Source organism: Cavia porcellus, unplaced genomic scaffold, assembly GCF_034190915.1.
Source record: "Cavia porcellus strain 051 isolate PalLab524CR breed Dunkin Hartley unplaced genomic scaffold, mCavPor4.1 scaffold_17, whole genome shotgun sequence".
Lineage (NCBI taxonomy): Eukaryota > Metazoa > Chordata > Mammalia > Rodentia > Caviidae > Cavia > Cavia porcellus.
Genome location: NW_026947500.1, coordinates 8750722 through 8756721, shown reverse-complemented (window position 1 = coordinate 8756721; position 6000 = coordinate 8750722).

The following is a 6000-nucleotide window of genomic DNA, read 5'->3' as shown; positions in this document are numbered from 1 at the left end:
GAGGGCATCTGAAATGAGCAGACACTTCTCAATGGCATTTCTCAATACAAACAGACAATAAATACATGCAAAAATGTTCAACATTACTGGTCACTAGGGAAATGCAAGTTTTAAAACACTGAAATTCCATTTCACTGCAGAAAGGATGGCTACCTTCAAGAAATCAGCCATTAACAAATGCTAGCAAGGCTATGGGGAGAAAGTAACCCTTATTCATTGTTGGTCACAGTAGTCAGATACAACCACTATGAAAATCAGTATGGAGGCTCCTCAGAAAACCTAAAATCTGAGATTCCATTTAATCCAGCTATTCACCTTCCAGGTATCTTCCCCCCAAAATTAAAGACATCCATATCTCAGTGATATAAGAATACCCATATTTATAGACAGCACAATTTGTAGTAGCTAAATCTGGGAAACTGCCCATATGTCTATTCATCAACAGATGAATGAACAAATTAAATGTGGTATTTATACACAGTGGAGTATTAGTCTGCCGTAAGAAAGATAACCTTGAGTCATTTGTAGGAAAAAGATGCATGTTAAGATCACAGTGTTTAGTCTACAGTCATACCACCCTGAACGCGCCCGATCTTGTTTGATCTCGGAAGCTAAGCAGGGTTGGGCCTGGTTAGTACTTGGATGGGAAGATCATAGTGTTCAGTGAAGTAATGCAGACACACAAACTGAAATATCACATGGTTTTGCTTATATGAAAAATGAAGTATATATGAAGCATGAAATAAAGGATAATCTCAACAGAGGAAAAGAGACAGAAATTGTAATGTATCTAAAAAGCTATCTTGACAGTATAATTGACTTACTTTTTTTTCTATTCTTGGGCCTATTAGTCTGATAATTAACTTTATAATATAAATAATAGGGAATGGAAAAATGGAGAAAAATCATTGAAATGCATCACATATATGTGCCAATTCCTTACAGTGATTGTAATTATTATGTACCATAAACATGTACTAGTAAAAGTAAAAAATAAATAAAAGGAACCACACACAAAAATCAAAAAGGAAATCTGAGTCTCGGCATGCTTGTTTCAATTGTTAAAAAGGAACATTGGAAGTGATTATTTTAAGTAGTGAATTTGGTAGGAAGGGGATAATAAAAAATTTATACTGGCCAGTTCTGAGATACCATGAAACTTCATGATCCAAGAAATAATTTGATGCATTTAGAAACTCTAAGTCACATTGCAATTATAAAAACAACTTCATCCAAATTCAACTATTGAAGACGTTGCCTGTCTGAGTAGTTCATATCCTAGTTTCCTTAGCATAAACAATTTTCTTGGCTGACTTATAAATCCATTCACTAAAATAGCAGTAGGTAAAACCATATTGTATATTGACAGCAATAAAATATTGGTAACAATACTTTCATTCTAAAATACCCTGTATCATTCCCTATGTTCTCCATTTTAAAAATAGGTCCCCTAATTCTCCAGCCAAGCCTTGGGAGAGGCTCGCTGACCTTTGTATGCCTTGTATCTAGCTGTCCCTGTCAAAGCCTCGTGTGCTCAGAGCTGGGGCTTATGGGAGTGAGTGCATTATGTGTGTGTGCCCTGGGTCAGTTCAGTGGTTGGTCTGGCATAATTCTGGGCATGGATGATGGAAGAGGGAATGGTGCTGCCTTCCTGCCTACCACTCCCTGAACTGTTTCTTCTCTGCCATGCTGCCCAGCCTTGGAGCCAGCTGACTACAGACTGAAACCTTTACGAACTTGTCTCCATTACCTTGTAGGTATTCTGTTCAAGCAATGAAAAAGTAGCTAATACACACCCTATTTTAGGGATTTGGAAATTGATTTCCAGAAATTTTAAGTCACTGAACCACAGTCAAATGGCGATTAAAGAAAAATTCATGTGACTCACCCACCACACTGCCTTGATTGTACCTTCCTGCTGCAGTCACATGCTGACAATGACTGTTACTTGAAAGTGATGTGATGAGCCGAGGAGCAGGTATAACTTATTATGTGTTCTGAGTCCTCTTGAAATTTGTTTGCATGTGTAACAAAAATCCCTTACCTGTTTATAGCAGCACAACTCACAATACGCAAGTCATGGAGGTCGCCTAAGAAAATGTGGTGTTTGTATATGGTTTATTTATGACTGCATATTCATAAAGGACAGGTTGGAGTCCTTTGCAGACAAAATAAATGAATCTTGAGACCTTAATGCTAAGTGACAAAAGGTTAAGTGTCACATAGTATCTCTAATATGAGAGATCCATATTTTTAACAATTTAAAGAGCAAAATAAAAGACCAAGTTAAGAAAAAGAGATACACTCTATAGTGAAGGGAAGGGAATATGTGGAGGAGGAAGAAGGAGGGTGGGGGAAAGGAGTTCTAAACGACCAACATGCAATTTGTATCTGTCTCAAACACCTGAGCTGAATGTATTACTATATAATGCAAACACATGATAATTAAAAATTTTGAAACTGTTCATAATCCTCTTCAGGAAACCATAATAAAGTGATTTGTAGTATCAAATGTGTTTAAAGTTCTTTTATTTTTATAAACATAATATTTTATGCCCCTGGCTCTCTCTCTCAACATGCACAGAAAGATATCTCTAACATATATGAGCAACAAATTTTATTTTACTGAAATAAACATTTGTCCAAAAGTTAGGATAGGAGGTAACAATAGACACAGTGTTTGTTTCTCCTCTACTTCCAGTTATCTGTAGAAACACTGCTCTCTCTCTCTTTGAGAATAGGTGTGGACCTATGACTAGTGCTGGCCCCTACTACACGGGCAGAATTCCTATGTGTAATTTCTACTCTCAGTCAGCTCTCTGCCTCGTAGTAACATGGGAGGGCCTGAGATGGTGCTGACTCCATCACCCCAGGCCCCTGATAGCCACAGTGAGCACAACCCTTGATGCCATGTGGCAGGAGCCAAAGCAAAGGTTGTGTTGTGAGATTTTTATGTGCCGTGTAAATTTTTTTTAAATGAAGTTTAAAAAAGGCTAGTATAGGCTGTGAGCACCTTCACTTTGGTACTACATGTTTATACTCCTTTGCCTGAGATCCTGAATTAAGAAAAAAACAATGTAGCTTTGTATTACCCAGTTCTGCTCCTCACTCCACTGTATTAAGTCTGCACCACACAAGGACAAAATCTTTAGAGGGTTTTCTGCTCAAATAGTATTTTCTACTCCAAAATGGAAGTAGATGGAATGAAAAAATATCTTGAATACTGACCTAAATATGTCAAAATAATAAAACTCAAACCTAAAAGCAGAGTTGATCCAGCGTTTATTTATTGATCCAGTAGATAATTTCAGAGCACGGAAGAGAGACTTGAAAAAAGAGCGTTTTGTCTTTGCGAATTTGTTTCCACTCCATTTCCAATTTCTACACTAGTATTTTTCCATGATAACATATGGTGGGTCATGTTTTTATATAACAATAGTGAGCAAAAACATGCCTATTTCTTAGCAGCTTGAGAATAAAAAAGCACTTTAAAAATCAGTCTAAACCCCATAATCTCGTAGGAATGACTTTTGTTGCCCTAGACATTATTTTGTCATTGGAACCTCACAGATCCGGGCCCTGGATAGACATGTTTGTCTGGGAATTAAGTTCTGAGTATGAAAGCTTTGTGCAGATAATTTGCTTTCACTTTTTATATGATTTATGTATAGTCATACAATCATTTATTTAAACTTCTTATGAACTTCTTTCTAATGTCACTTAGAACCTTAAGTAATATTATTTCATTGTGATATAAGGTAACTAATTTTCTATCAGCACAATTTGCCATGTTATTTGTAAGAGCATAAAATTAACTATATTTATGCATATATGAAATTTTCTGAATTAAAAGTCTCTAACTTTAGTAAGGCTAAAAATATTTTTCAAAAATGACAAAATTAAAATGAGATGAGAAAGTAACATTCAAAGGAATTAAGTTAACATATACAAAAACGGTGTCATACAATAAGTATCTCTAAGTTTTCATGATCAAAGTTTTAAAAATTATTTGTATAACTTATGTTTACTTGGGCAATGGTGACAGCTGTTGCACATTGAACATTTAAGATAATTTATTACAGTACAAGACTGCTGTGTAAAAATGTATGCATATAGATTATAATGAATTCATAGTGTACTGCATTCTGTTCTACTCATAGTAATACAATCTCGTTGTTATGCAGGAGGAAGTCATGTGAAGATCAGAGAATGAGAACTGATAGAAATTATGATTAACGTGTGTTAGCTATCATTCATTTGTTTGTTTACTGTGTCTGTAGGTGACCAAATCTTGTTATAAATACAGTTTCCATAGTGCTTTTATTTTTGTGACTGTGGTTTGAACCAAAGTCATTAATATTTGCAAAATACTACGCCTTTGGAAGGATGAGGACGTTTCATTCCTATGAATTCAGGAGCTATAAATAAGTTGTACAAAACTAAAGTTGTTAATTATTTACTATCTCTGCCAGTTTATCTTTATTATTATCATCTGAGGCTATTTTTCTTTTTCTTTTTTAAAAGACTGTTAAAATTAGTAGCTGGCAAGAATAATTTTCTACTGGCTTTTGAATGAACACAGTGTTATAAAAATGTATCCTTTATTGTATTGCATACCTATAAGATCTGTGAATTTTTCTGTTTATTTTTTAATAAAATGGTGAAACAAATGTACTCTAGCTTTATAAAATAATGGTTTCAAAGATCTGTACATAAAAAAGGATCTGTATATCTTAATTTATTTCTGTGCAATTTCTCAAGCCACAGCTTTGAAAATGCTTACTGAGACGATCTCTCTGGTGGAGTCTAATCATTCGCATTTCTTTTAAACGTGATTTTCAGATGATTTTAATAATTTCCCAGACACTAAACTAGTCTTGTCCAAAGAAATGCTGATACCCACAAGTCAGAGGATTTAATGACAAACATAAAATATTTGGATTAGTTTATCAGTCTGACCGCTGTAATTCTAAAAATGGAAAAGCACAAGCAAAGTGATAAATAAGGAGCAAAGAACTGTGAATAAACAGAGAGAGCCCCATCTTAGTGTGACTCGACACCCATTGTTTCAAGTCTACCACGGTGTGGAAAATACAGCATTGAGAAGAGATTGTCATACCTCAGATTTTGAATTTTGACCTTTTACAAAGATGTCAATGTGCAGGACAATACTCTTGGTGAATCTGGCAGCATCTCTGGTCGACTACGCAATTGAAGGAGTAAACAAAAACAACTCTGTAGTGTGCTGTGTCGCTAAGTTTGCCATTCACTGTGGTATACAGTAAAAGCATTGTCAGGTTTTAATTTAGGAGCAGGAAATTATCAGGATTTACTTCTAATATAATTCAAGGAGTATCTGTCATTTGATATACTACTATGTTGATACTGAATAAATGATAGCATCTGAATAAATCTCACAATGCTATTTTTAGAAACAGAAAAAAATGCAGAAATACATACACAGTAAAGTGCAAACAGAGTTAAAAGGGTAATGTGTACCATGAGAGAAGTTTACTCATTTAAAACAAGTCAGATGAATTTAGAATGAAAATTCTGCATTGTGTCCTTTATTAGTTCCCAATGTTAGGATTTATATTTTATCAATTAGTTCATTGTTCTACAGTCTAAAGATCAATAATGGGAAAGTGCACTTGATTTCATGGAGTAGGCATGTGTCAGGAAGTATTTTAATTCATTTGTACCATGTCTCCCTCCCATGCCAATATTTTCAAAATGCACAAACACATGGAAGTGTGCCGTGTTACCTTTTGAAAAGAAGGAAATTATTTTTTTAACTATTTTGAATTTAGAAGATCTAATAAATTCCAGATCAAACTCTTTACATATTTACAAATTAGTTACTCGTAAACAGTGTATTTCCAAGTAACACTAATCAGGTAGATAAGCTATTGTTTTGGCTAGAAAAACAAAAATTTACATAAAATTATAAATGTACTACATAAAACAGATTTACATCCTGAGATCAAATAATTTGTCTAG